This window comes from Schistocerca piceifrons, chromosome 6, assembly GCF_021461385.2.
Source record: "Schistocerca piceifrons isolate TAMUIC-IGC-003096 chromosome 6, iqSchPice1.1, whole genome shotgun sequence".
Taxonomy (NCBI): Eukaryota; Metazoa; Arthropoda; class Insecta; order Orthoptera; family Acrididae; genus Schistocerca; species Schistocerca piceifrons.
In genome coordinates, this window is record NC_060143.1 from 207254396 (window position 1) to 207268717 (window position 14322).

Genomic DNA, 14322 nt, shown 5'->3' on the forward strand with positions numbered 1-14322 from the left:
GCTGATATGAAACTTCCTGGCAGATTAAAACTGTGTGCCCGACCGAGACTCGAACTCGGGACCTTTGCCTTTCGCGGGCAAGTGCTCTACCAACTGAGCTACCGAAGCACGACTCACGTCCGGTACTCACAGCTTTACTTCTGCCAGTACCTCGTCTCCTACCTTCCAAACTTTACAGAAGCTCTCCTGCGAACCTTGCAGAACTAGCACTCCTGAAAGAAAGGATATTGCGGAGACATGGCTTAGCCACAGCCTGGGGGATGTTTCCAGAATGAGAATCTCATTCTGGAAACATCCCCCAGGCTGTGGCTAAGCCATGTCTCCGCAATATCCTTTCTTTCAGGAGTGCTAGTTCTGCAAGGTTCGCAGGAGAGCTTCTGTAAAGTTTGGAAGGTAGGAGACGAGGTACTGGCAGAAGTAAAGCTGTGAGTACCGGACGTGAGTCGTGCTTCGGTAGCTCAGTTGGTAGAGCACTTGCCCGCGAAAGGCAAAGGTCCCGAGTTCGAGTCTCGGTTGGGCACACAGTTTTAATCTGCCAGGAAGTTTCATATCAGCGCACACTCCGCTGCAGAGTGAAAATCTCATTCTGGAAACATCCCCCAGGCTGTGGCTAAGCCATGTCTCCGCAATATCCTTTCTTTCAGGAGTGCTAGTTCTGCAAGGTTCGCAGGAGAGCTTCTGTAAAGTTTGGAAGGTAGGAGACGAGGTACTGGCAGAAGTAAAGCTGTGAGTACCGGACGTGAGTCGTGCTTCGGTAGCTCAGTTGGTAGAGCACTTGCCCGCGAAAGGCAAAGGTCCCGAGTTCGAGTCTCGGTCGGGCACACAGTTTTAATCTGCCAGGAAGTTTCGTGGTCTATCCATGTTTACGGCCATGCCCATTTCCTGAACAGCATCAAGAACTGGTTCAAGATTCCATTTGTATTCATGTGGTGTGGCAGAAAATATCAGAAAATCATCCTGATGAGCACAGAAAAGTCAGATTCCAGGAGGATTCTATGATGAGCTGTTGTCAAGTTTGAGCTGCATTCTTTAGACTGTAAGGCAGGAAAAGAAAAGTCCAAAAGGTATGATTATTCCAATCTTACAGCTGTCATCTGGGCTCACAGGTATTTGGAAGTAAGCTTTCCTGCAATCAGGAAAATGCTAAAAATGCTGAAAATAATGGCTCCCGCAAGAGAGTGAATAAAATATTGAATATTTACCATGGAATTACTGTTGTGTGTTGTTCAAGCATTGAGAGCTCTGTAATCATGGAACCACACTTTTTCAGCACAAGTTTTATTGGTAAGCTCTCTGACTGAGTGAAGGGCACACTACTCCTGATTGTAATAGTTCATCAACCTTTGCTTGTATAGCCCATAATTATATGGGTGCTAGCCAGTGTGTTTTGTATCAGACCAGTGGACCAGGGGTCATGAGGATTCAGTGCACCATACCACTGTGGAAGTTGCATTACTAAACTTTTGTCATGACTGGTTGTGAAGGGGTATGGAGCACTCATTTAATGTGGTGAGAGATGAGGCGGAATGTGCATTACTTGCCTGTGTTCAGCATAGTTTGTTCAGTGTCATTGACTCTACATCTGTGATGAACCAAGGTTGACCAAAGTGGACATAGCAGAGGTAGTGCCCACGTTGGTTGTGTAATGTGTGAGCAAAAGGCTCTTGCTTTGCTGATGTGTGTGCACAAATGCAGCAGACATGTTGGTATGCATTTCTGTAGAGTTGCATTGTCATTGAAGAGTACAGGCTAGTTTCCAATTGATGAGGAGGCATCAGGGTGAAGAGCCTTGTGATAAGTTATCCGTTGTCTTGATGTAGCAGTGCTGTGTTTTTTAAATCCAGTAAGAGACAGAAGTGCCATAGGAAGTCTATTTCTACTACTGGTTTACTCATGCTGTACGTGAGAAGGTCCATGGAAACTGTTGATCTGGTCTTTGTACCAAGGTACAGTTAGTGGTTCCACGCACAGTAATATGTAAGTCATTTGTGGTGTGAAGTTGTAGGAATGTTGTGCTGAACAGTGCATCAGGTGTGTTCTTTGATAATGTGCTGATGTGTGACCCTGTATTAATAAGTAAGTATTTATATGTGCTTTGATCAAATACGTAGAAGCTTCCATCCCACAGTGGTAAGAGTTAGTGGATGTGTGACCCACATGATGTGGGTGTTGGCAGTTTGAGGGTTTGGCAAAGGCTGGTGTATCCACTGCAGCTTGCATGTGTTGTTGGAAACTGCATGAACATCAGCAGTTCCATGTGGCATCACCAAACTGGGCCTTGTAGCAACAATTCAACAACATTGAGGTGATGGTGGTGCTTGGCGCATAGTACCAGCTGGACTGGTGATGGTGTGTGAGTTGTGCAGCTTGGTATTCTGGCTGGTAGTGGTGGTGGTGGTGACATCATTTTCATGTAATTTCTGCCTCATGAGTGATCCTGGTAAACTGTAGCTGTGTCAGAAGCTTGATAATCCATAGAGTCCATAATGCAGCGTCTCGCATGAGGGTCATGTCAAGGAGTACCCATAGCTCGCACCACTGTGAGATAGCATCTTGTCAGTGAGTTGCTCATCATAGGTGTGTGTGACAATTGCAGGAGCAAAGTGGATTTAACTACTTTGTATTTTTTGCATTTGGATGATGTGAGGATGACATCACTAGTAATAACACCATGCTTTGCTAAGTGGCAAATTAGAGTAATCTAAAATGCCTAATGAAGTAAACACTCATTCCAATGTGGTGAACAAAAGTGCTGATTGTTCCTTGTGGAATAGTGGTAGCTTGGAGTGTGTTGCAATTCTCAGAATCAAGGTATGACCCACATATGGTTGGATTGATGCTGTCGTGCAGTTCCAGAAACCACATCCAGGTTGTGTGAGGCCTGTGGCACTCTGCTTTATATTACAACAGTATTTCTGTATAGCGTTTCTGATGCAGTTGGTGCAGCATTCCAGTTATTATTCATATTTAGTCAGACCTGTCCAGCTGGATTGTGACCTGATGCACTTGGTGTCAAATCCTGTTTGGAGTCTAACAGTAGCTCATTCAGTGGTGGCCATTGCTATGGCATGTCAGTGTAAGTGCCATTTTGAGGAGCAACACCCATAATTGTATTTAGTTCATATTTGAGAACTGGTTGACAGTTATTACACTGATGACTGATGATGCATATCACTCATGTTAGTTCCTGAGGTGTGGTTGTGACATTTTTCTGCTTTATTTCTTTGTTGATAGTCTTTGGTGTCGATGTACTGAATTGCCCCCTCTGTTTATTGATTGGATAGCCACTGAATTGCTATTTATTTATTTAATGGGATAATAATAATTATTAAAAGGTGGCAATTTTATTTAAGCATTGATTTTACTCTTTCGATTGCTGCGAGTCAGCGATAGTGCAATGCTGCTCGATTTGGAGAATACACATTTTATAAGAATTATTTGGTCCAGGAAACACTTTTGCAATCACGGTTGCAATTTAGACAGTATTCGCGTAATTGTACTGATTAAAAGTTATAGTTTCCGAAAGAAGCAGGTTCGATTAAAGCTGTGTGCACTTTTGCGCGTAAAATGAAAATATTCATAACACGTCGCGTAACAAAAAGAAACATGCGAATCACAACCGTGATCAAATGAAGAAAATATATGATAACATAAATGTTCTTTGCTGTTACTCAGGACAGGCTCAGATTAGACCTTGCAATTTTTTAGCTATAGGAAATCACAAAGCGGTACACCTTCGAGATATTTGTTTTGAATAAATTGTATTTACCTTCTCTCTCTCTCCTTTTTACAGCCTTTATACCTTCACATCGATTAAGGAACTTTTCCTTCTCTACCGACCAGTACGAGAACAAAATTCAGACTCAACAAAATGTCTTATATCGAATTATTACATGCTTAACCCTTAACAATCATATATAGTTTTGTAGTACAGACAATGCTAATGTTTTCCGTGCACTAGAAAGTCTTTGATACACTGAGCACAAAAATGAAAATAATAAAATTATAATTACATTTTTAATATCATGAATACTTCTTTAAATCATGAAAATAAGGTTTGCCATTGTCGTAATACTAATTTTCATCGTTGTAGCACTACAGTCTCGGGACCAGAAGTCGGGCCTTTATATATCCTCACAATACTAGGTACTGAAACTATACATTGTTCGATGTTTAAGTTACAGAAATTACAGTTAATAGAATTGGAAGGAGAATCAGCATTGGCCATATTTTGTTGTTTTATTGTCAGCAAAATCGATTTTGAGTCACTTAGTGACCATTCTCAGTGCTGTAATATACAATTAAAATTGGTAGGCACTGGTATCAAGCTATAACCACAAGCTTAAAGCGATCACATATGTGATTGCACTTGTACACTTGCTGTTATTATAGAGTGCCATACTTCCTTTTTACTTACCATGTGATCTTAATCATACAATAAATCCTCATTAATCTTTTCCCTCGAAAAACTATCATCCTGCTTACCAAAACAATTATCAGACACAGTCAAATGACAGACAGCATGATTCTCTTCCTCATTACCACTCTCATTAAACTCTAACTCATCATTTGGCTCAATATTATTCTTCTTTATTCTTTCTTTACTTAACACATTGCCATCATTATTGATGAAAAATTCAAATACCCCATCCTCATCACTACTGGATTCGTCACTGCTATCATCATTACACCTACTGTCAGGATCAGACCCACTGTCACTTCATGTATGCTTTAGATTTTTTTATCTCTTCCACCTTTTTCTCCATCTCAGCCAATTTTGAAGCTACATTCTTATTTACTCTTACAAGTTTTTGCACTACCACTACTGCACATTTGGTTTCTACCTCTGTTCCTACATAATTTCTAATCTGATTGATTTGGTTCTCAAGTTTAACCCAATTTTCAGCACAAAATTTTCTGGCTGCATCCTTACACTGTTTCTTTGAAGCCTCCTCTCTCCTACTATAGTCATCACAAAGTTTCTTTCTCCCTTCTACACATTTACTACTCATTAATGTTAATTTCTCATTAGTATTCTGCTCTACTTTCTTTATCTTTTCATCACAATCTTTAACTGCCACCTCAGCCTTCTTATTTAATTATGAAAGATTAGAACCAACTACTTTAATTTCCTTTTTAATTTCTTTCTTCAGTTCATCCTTTCAGCTAACCATGTCAGCTCTAATGCTATCAGTTTTCTTTTCCACCCTGCTAATGTCCTTTTTCATACTACTAACGTCTTCTTTCATACACATAGTACTCATAATTTGCCTTAACATTGCTTCCAAATTTCCATCTGCCGTGAACTGTTGCTCTTGCTGATTCCTCTCCCTTACCCTTAATGATTTCATCCAATTCAGTACTGTATTTGTCCATTTCGCTCACATCACCACACAATGTAGATGACGCTTTTATCGTATCATCTACAATAGGACTTTTGTCCCGATCATTCAACGTTACATTTATGTCTGATTTATAACCACTATCATCTACCAAATTAAGTATTTCTGTTCCTTTAAAAACTTAACCTCTACAGCTTTGTTTTCAATCACATCATTCCCCTGTTGTCCATTCTCTCCCATCACACTGTCTTGTTCGTTAAAGCCACTCATTATGTATCATTTAATATAAAACAGCTTTTGCTATGAATTACCTTATTCTTATTCACTCTTCTCCTGCTTCTGCTGTAGTTGCTGCAGTTGTCATCTCGGTTCGTTGCCTGCACGACTGCTGCAAGTTGTAATTTTCTCAGTGATGCATGTTGTTTATCCCGGTCAGCTGCATCCACCTGCATACTGATTGGCTGCTACTGTACTCAATGGCTGCTTCCATAGAATCCACTCACTGATGCTATCATACTGTCATGCTGTGGCCATGAAACCCATGCACTGATTGGCTGTTGCATTTCCTTAATTAAAATCACTGTATTGTAAACAGTACTTGAGTTCACTGTTCAAAGTTTGCGAGTCCTAGTTTATTGTGCCCAAATACAATAATCCTCACCTGGAAGGGCACCAAATGTGACGTTTGCCTGCTTCATTTCGGTGTTGACGTACTGCGCTGTTATATTGGGGGGGAGGGGGTGGAAGTTCAACACTGACTACAGTAAATGATGTAGCCAATAGTTGCACAGTTGTGTTTCACAGTTATTTACTTTCACTGTTCACAAACTCATGATATTACATAGTTAATATGGCCAGTTCACTATTGGTTAACTTTTGATAAGCCTCATTAATACACTCCTGGAAATGGAAAAAAGAACACATTGACACCGGTGTGTCAGACCCACCATACTTGCTTCGGACACTGCGAGAGGGCTGTACAAGCAATGATCACACGCACGGCACAGCGGACACACCAGGAACCGCGGTGTTGGCCGTCGAATGGCGCTAGCTGCGCAGCATTTGTGCACCGCCGCCGTCAGTGTCAGCCAGTTTGCTGTGGCATACGGAGCTCCATCGCAGTCTTTAACACTGGTAGCATGCCGCGACAGCGTGGACGTGAACCGTATGTGCAGTTGACGGACTTTGAGCGAGGGCGTATAGTGGGCATGCGGGAGGCCGGGTGGACGTACCGCCGAATTGCTCAACACGTGGGGTGTGAGGTCTCCACAGTACATCGATGTTGTCGCCAGTGGTCGGCGGAAGGTGCACGTGCCCGTCGACCTGGGACCGGACCGCAGCGACGCACGGATGCACGCCAAGACCGTAGGATCCTACGCAGTGCCGTAGGGGACCGCACCGCCACTTCCCAGCAAATTAGGGACACTGTTGCTCCTGGGGTATCGGCGAGGACCATTCGCAACCGTCTCCATGAAGCTGGGCTACGGTCCCGCACACCGTTAGGCCGTCTTCCGCTCACGCCCCAACATCGTGCAGCCCGCCTCCAGTGGTGTCGCGACAGGTGTGAATGGAGGGACGAATGGAGACGTGTCGTCCTCAGCGATGAGAGTCGCTTCTGCCTTGGTGCCAATGATGGTCGTATGCGTGTTTGGCGCCGTGCAGGTGAGCGCCACAATCAGGACTGCATACGACCGAGGCACACAGGGCCAACACCCGGCATCATGGTGTGGGGAGCGATCTCCTACACTGGCCGTACACCACTGGTGATCATTGAGTGGACACTGAATAGTGCACGGTACATCCAAACCGTCATCGAACCCATCGCTCTACCATTCCTAGACCGGCAAGGGAACTTGCTGTTCCAACAGGACAATGCACGTCCGCATGTATCCCGTGCCACCCAACGTGCTCTAGAAGGTGTAAGTCAACTACCCTGGCCAGCAAGATCTCCGGATCTGTCCCCCATTGAGCATGTTTGGGATTGGATGAAGCGTCGTCTCACACGGTCTGCACGTCCAGCACGAACACTGGTCCAACTGAGGCGCCAGGTGGAAATGGCATGGCAAGCCGTTCCACAGGACTACATCCAGCATCTCTACGATCGTCTCCATGGGAGAATAGCAGCCTGCATTGCTGCGAAAGGTGGATATACACTGTACTAGTGCCGACATTGTGCATGCTCTGTTGCCTGTGTCTATGTGCCTGTGGTTCTGTCAGTGTGATCATGTGATGTATCTGACCCCAGGAATGTGTCAATAAAGTTTCCCCTTCCTGGGACAATTAATTCACGGTGTTCTTATTTCAATTTCCAGGAGTGTAGTTTGCAGGCAAATGTCAGCATACTGCTACAATAGTTTATGGTTGAACATCTGTGAGCAGTAAAAACCTAACCACACAGTTCTTGCAGAATAATACGGTACGAGTGACAGTATTAAACAGACACTGTCATTATTTTAACACATGGCCTATTTGTGTTACACTTATTTCTCAGTTAAGTTGATGCATTGTAGTTCTCCTAACCAACACAGGTTTCTCATCTAAAAATCTGCTGTGGACTGACTGTCTCAGGGCCAAAAATCAGGTCTTTATATATCCTCATAATAATAGGTCCTGAAACTATACATTGTTTGGTGTTTAAGTTACAGAAATTACAATGAAAGCGTAACTCATTCAATTAACTGAATATATAGAAAAATTCCTTCTTTTTGACAGCTTCTTCTACTACAAGTGTTAGGCAGAATTATTTGTTTAAATAATGAAATTATCAGATATAGTTGTCCAAACAATACTTTTGACATAGCTGGCAATTATTTTGGAATAGAGCCAAACAAATACTGTAAGAATTCTAGTAGTAGTTCTTCCAAATGTTAATAATTATTACAGAATTTATATTTGTTTGTAAATCAACAATAGAATCTAAATCATGAAACAATTACTGATTTCACCCTATAATAAAAGATATTACCTAGGAATAGTCAAAAGAAAACAGGTAATTGATGACATACACAAAACTAAGTACAAAATTAGACCTGGTGCTATATTTTTCCCTACTGAGGGCCAACCTTTCTCTTCTATGGAAATGCAGATTATACTCAAGTATGTTAAAAGTAAATGTCATGTGGCTAGGGCCTCCCGTCAGGTAGACCATTTGCCAGTTGCAAGTCTTTCAATGTGACGCCACTTCGGCGACTTGTGCGTCGATGGGGATGAAATGATGATGATTAGGACAACACAACACCCAGTCGCTGAGCGGAGAAAAATCTCTGACCTAGCCGGGAATCGAACCCAGGCCCTTAGGATTGACATACTGTCGCGCTGACCGCTCAGCTACCGGGGGGTGGGCATGTCAAAAGTAATTAGGCAAAAATAAAATAAATTTAAGGAGGCAGAGGGCAAAACAAGAGAGGAAGTAAAAAGATCCCATCTTGATTTATCACACGGTCTGGAGGGGCTGGTGATATGGTGTAACCGATAAAAGATAGCTGCAATGTTACTGCGTGTTATTATGTACTGCACATTTGTCACAAAAGTTGTGGGTCTACAGTGTGGCTCATTTGCCTACTGGGTGCAGCAATCATACCAATAGTAAAGACATCATACTTATGAGACAATAATACTTTATTTCTATTGCACATCATACAACATATCTGCACAGTTACAGGTCCTAAACTGAACAACCAAGTCTCTTCACCACACAGATATCCCATTCCACCATGTAAGTTCTCTGGTCAGAGATGTTCCCAGTGCCGATGTCCTCACAGAAGTAAAGGAGACCAAACACTGAAAAGTAGAAGTGTTGAGTCACTGACATACACATCTGCAGCTCGTGGTCTAGTGGCTAGCATTGCTGTCTCTGGATCACGGGGTCCTGAATTCAATTCTCAGCCAGGTTGTGGATTTTCTCTGCCTGGGGACTGGGTGTTCGTGTTGTCCTCATCATTTCATCATCATCATCATTTGTGACAGTGGCTAGATTGGATTGTGTAAAAATTGGACTGTGTAAAGATTGGGACTTTGTACGGGTGCTGATGACCATGCAGTTGAGTGCCCCACAAACCAAGTATCATCACTGACATACACACACAAAAAACAAAGAAAACTTGCTAGCTTTCAGAATAAATCTTCTCTTGAGGTTGAGGGTATGTACACACACACACACACACACACACACACACACACACACACACACATTCACACATGCGCACACTGTGCCCCTAAGTGGTGCCAGCTGGATGTATAGCTTCCATCAGATATCGCAGTAGATATGAAATTGTATTTAGATGATTATGGAAAGTCATTGGGGGAATAAAAATAATGAAATTTGTGCAGGAAGTTCACTCACTGTACAGTTGAGTGGTCAACAGGCACATAAATGAGATTCGGTGTTCCCTCTGGAGCTAACAAACACAGGAAAAACATATTCCTCTCCCTCCCCCTCCCCTCCCGACCCCTTTTTCCCTCTCCCCCCCTCCTTACACACACAGCTACATTGTACAGTTGGAGTGAGGGTTTGTGTTAGTTGGGATCAGTAAGAGAAGAAGACAAGCAGGTTGGGAGGGTTGTGTGTCACGCATAATGAAGTGGAAGGGGTAGAAAGAGCACAAGAAGAGGGAGACTATGGTGAGGAGACTGAAGACTGAGTGAAGTAGGAGACAAGGGGACAGAGGTTGGGGTGGATGTTAGATGGGCTAGCAGAGAATGAGGCCACGAGAACTACAGGACTGAAGGATGTATTCTGAGGACAATTCTCAGCTAAGTACTAGGGAGGGATGGGGCAGGTTGGGAGGATTGACCTGGTATGGGTTACATGAAGCACCTACATCTACATCTACATAGATACTCCCAAGCCACCATAATGTGCATGGCGGAGTGCACCCTGTACCACTACTAGTCATATCCCTTCCCATTCCAATCACAAATAGAGCGAGGGGAAAAGCAACTGTCTATATGCGTCCATGTGAGCCCTAATTTCTTATATCTTATCTTCATTGTCTTTATGCACAAAGTATGTTGGCGGCAGTAGGGTTGTTCTGCAGTCAGATTCAAATGCCATTTCTCTAAATTTTCTCAATAGTGTTTCATGAAAAGAACATCACCTTCCCTGCAGGGATTCCCATTCAAGTTCCTGAAGAATACTGTACTGAAAGTTACCGGTTTATTCTTCCTATGTGTCCACATTAACTTACATTTCTCCACATTTGGAGTCAGCTGCCATTCATCACACCAAATAGAAATTTTGTCTAAGTTGTCTTGTATCTACCTACAGTCACTCAACTTTGACAGCTTACCATACACCACAGTTTAGCAGCAAAGAACCACAGAGTGCTGCCCACCCTGTCTGCCAAATGATATACAGAGAACAACAAAGGTCTCATCACACTTTCTTGGGGCACTCCTGGCAATACCATTATCTCTGATGAACACTCGCCATCGACTAAAATACACTCGGATCTATTACTTAAGAAGTCTTTGAGCCAATCACGTATCTGTGAACTTAGTCCGTATGCTTGTACTTTCATTAACAGCCTGCAATGGAGCATCACGTCAAATGCTTTCCAGAAATCTAGAAATATAGAATCTGCCTGTTGCCCTTCATCCATAGTTCACAGTTTACCATGTGAGAAAAAGGCAGCTGAATTTCGCACAAGCAATGCTTTCTAAAACCATGCTTATTCATGGACATAAGCTTGTCAGTCTATAGAAAGTATAATGTACTTGAACTGTGAATATGTTCAAGGATTCTGCAACAAACCACAGTTAGGGATATTGGCCTGTAATTTTGCAAGTCTATTTTCTTTACTCTTCTTATATGTTGGAGACACCTGTGATTTTTTCCAGACATTTGGGACTTCATGCTGTTCGAGGAATGCACAGTAAATGTAGGCTAGGTAATGGGCGAGTGCCATTGAGTACTCTTCATAAAACTAAAAGGGGATTCCATCTGGACCTGGTGATGTATTTGCTTTCAAATCTTTCAGTTGCTTGTGATGCTTTAATTGCTTATTACTATGTTGTCCGTAAGGGAATCTGTCCGATGATAGGTTTGCATGATTCTCCTGTGTGAATGATTCGTTGAATGTGAAATTTAAAACTTTGGCCTTCATTTTGCTATCTTCAACTGCCACACCAGATTGGTCAACAAGGGACTGAATGGGAGCATTAGGCTTCCTTAGCAATTTTACATAGGTCCAGAATTTTGTCAGGTTCTCTGCCAGATATTTTGCTAAGGTGTGATGCTGGTAGTTGTCATATCTTCGCACATAGATCTTTTCACAGACTCATGAATTTGTACCAACCTTTGCTTGTCGTCATTTGTGGGTTCTCTTTTGAACTGAGAGTGCAACAGTCTCTGCCTTCTCAGTGTCTTATGATTTTCATTATTAAACCATGGTGGATCTTTTCAATCCTCTATCCAGTTACCTGGCACATAACTCTCCAGACCATGATTTACAATCTGCTTTAACTTTGCTTTCCTCAACATCAATCTCACTGGAACTGAGTGATGCCAGTTCAGTGTATAAGTGAGATGCTAACAACTGCTTATCTGCTCTATCTAGCTGAGAAGCTCTCCTAGACTTCTTGAGTGATTTATTAACTTTTATTGTTATAATTGCCATAATTAGATCATTATCCCTAATCCCCATTTCTATACTGACATTGTCTATAAATTCCAGCCTGTTTGTAGCTAGAAGGTCTAAGATATATCCATTGCATGTGAGCTGCCGAGGTAACTGCTCAAGACCGTTTTCAGAGAATGTGTTCAAAAGTATTTCGAATGAGTGTCTGCCTGTACCCTCTGCAATGAATCCGTAGGCATCTCAGTCTATACTCATTAGGGTAAAGTCGTCTCCAACTAGTACTGCATGATCTGGGTATTTATGCACTTCTGTCAGCAGACTTTGTTTGGATAACTTTAGAACTGTCACAGCAGACTCAAGTGGATGGTAAAAAACATCCAACACTTAACTTGGTTTCACCTATACCTGTTATATGCGACAGATAACTTCACTGTCACACTCAACTTTGACCTCAGTAGGGACAATATTTTTGTCAACTGCAGAGAACACTCCCTCTCCTATGGCCTCTAATCTGTCTTGTCAACATACGTTCCATGACTCACTAAATATCTCAGAGCTTTCACCCTGACATTTCAGCCAGCTCTTGGTCCCAAGAATAATCTGAGAGTGAGAACTTGACTGCAATGTAGTAAATTCAGGAACTTTACTATGAATACTTTGACAGTTTACTGATAAAAATTTTGACAGTTAAAGTGTCTTTATTCTGATTGCTGTCTGACTTCCCTTGCAGTGTATCATCTGGTGAGTGCTCACCAGAGCACCTCAAACTACTGTCCAGCTTAAAAAAACCCTCATGTACACCCCATAAGTACTCTGCCACCAGAGTAGTTGCTTCCTTTGTGTAGTACACCCCTGATCTATGAAGGGGAGTCCTAAAAATCCCCATATGATTATGCAAGTCTAGAAATCTGCAGCCAAGACCATCAAGTCGACGAAGCCTTTGGTTGAAACCCTCCACTTGGCTCAAAGCCAAAGGACCCTGATTGACTCTCTGAACAATGCTGCAAATTGCAAGCCCTGTCTGCACCTGAAAAATGAGGCTAGCAGTCTTCACCACTTCTGCCAGGCACCTGTACAAACTGAGGATGGCCTCAGAACTCATGCAATAGGAAACCATGTGACAGGCATTGTCGGTGCCGATGTGAGCCACACGTGATGCTGCAGCCTGCACGCTCGATAGCCACAGGCAAAGCCACCTCCGTATCTTAGATGTGGCCTCCTGGCAGATGTACTGAGTGCACATTGGATTTCTTTCCAGTCCTGAACACTGTCTGCCTAAGAGACTCCATAATGCATCTAACATTGGAGCTCCTGTTAACTAGTAAACCCCTCCCTCCATGTGCCTGCTCGGACCCTGCTGAAGGAGCGGCCACCTGTCCATTCACAGGGTGAATGGGCGAGGCCAGGCAGCCAGTCTCCACACTGGCCCTCCGCTTTGAGCGACGGCAACGCGTTGTCATCTGCCACTCACCCTGCTATGAGGGTGCATTGAATGTGTTGGGTGCACAGTGAGGTGCCTCAGAAGCAAAGTTTGTGGGCAAAACAAGCAACACCTGAGGTGTTCCATGCTATGTGCCAAATTCTTTGCCACTGCCACACCCTGGGGCAGCAGCCTGAAGGTGACTGACTGTAGCCAAATGTGCACTCAGCTGTTGTGAACTGTGGCCAGGGCCTCCTGCATGTGCACATGGTATGCACACATCCTAACCAGTCTAGCAAGACTTAACTGAAGATGTAAACCATAAAAGCAGACAGAATCCTAGATTTACACCTTGTTACCCTCTGGATGTGTCACCAGTGGGCACTGATGTGTTAATCAGCTATGTAGCTGGCTGTCCTGTGAGCAACTACTGCACTACAGAGTGAATGAATTTACACTTACAAAAACGTGAAATTAAAAGTCTTAAACAGAAAAACGTGCATTACATTTAATACCTATAGTGCAAGAAAAACACAGAAAACAATAAACACTTAACTTGCCTCTCTGTAGATGTACATCAGCCAAGAGATGGAGCCTGACCATTGATGTTGATTTCATTCTGAATTATTTCCTGTTGATGAGAGATGTGGCCATTTCCTCCAAATGTTTTTCGAGGGTCAGTGTTTCAAAACATTTTGATGATTGAATGTTTGAGTGCTATGCTACAATATTTGAGTTTACTGAAAGGAGGTTTCAGTAATTGATATTTATTTGTTACCCAATTCTAAGTCCAGGAATTCTTTGTACCACCCTGAAAAAATGTTAGCTAATATTTATAGGGAAAACTACTGGCATAGTAAGCTGTGGAGACTTACATGTTGGCTTTCTGGTATATTTATTAAAAAAAAATAATATTTTGTTTCCTCATTCAATGTGCTTCCAACTGTGAATTTTCAATTAAGTATATAAGGAAGAAGTATAA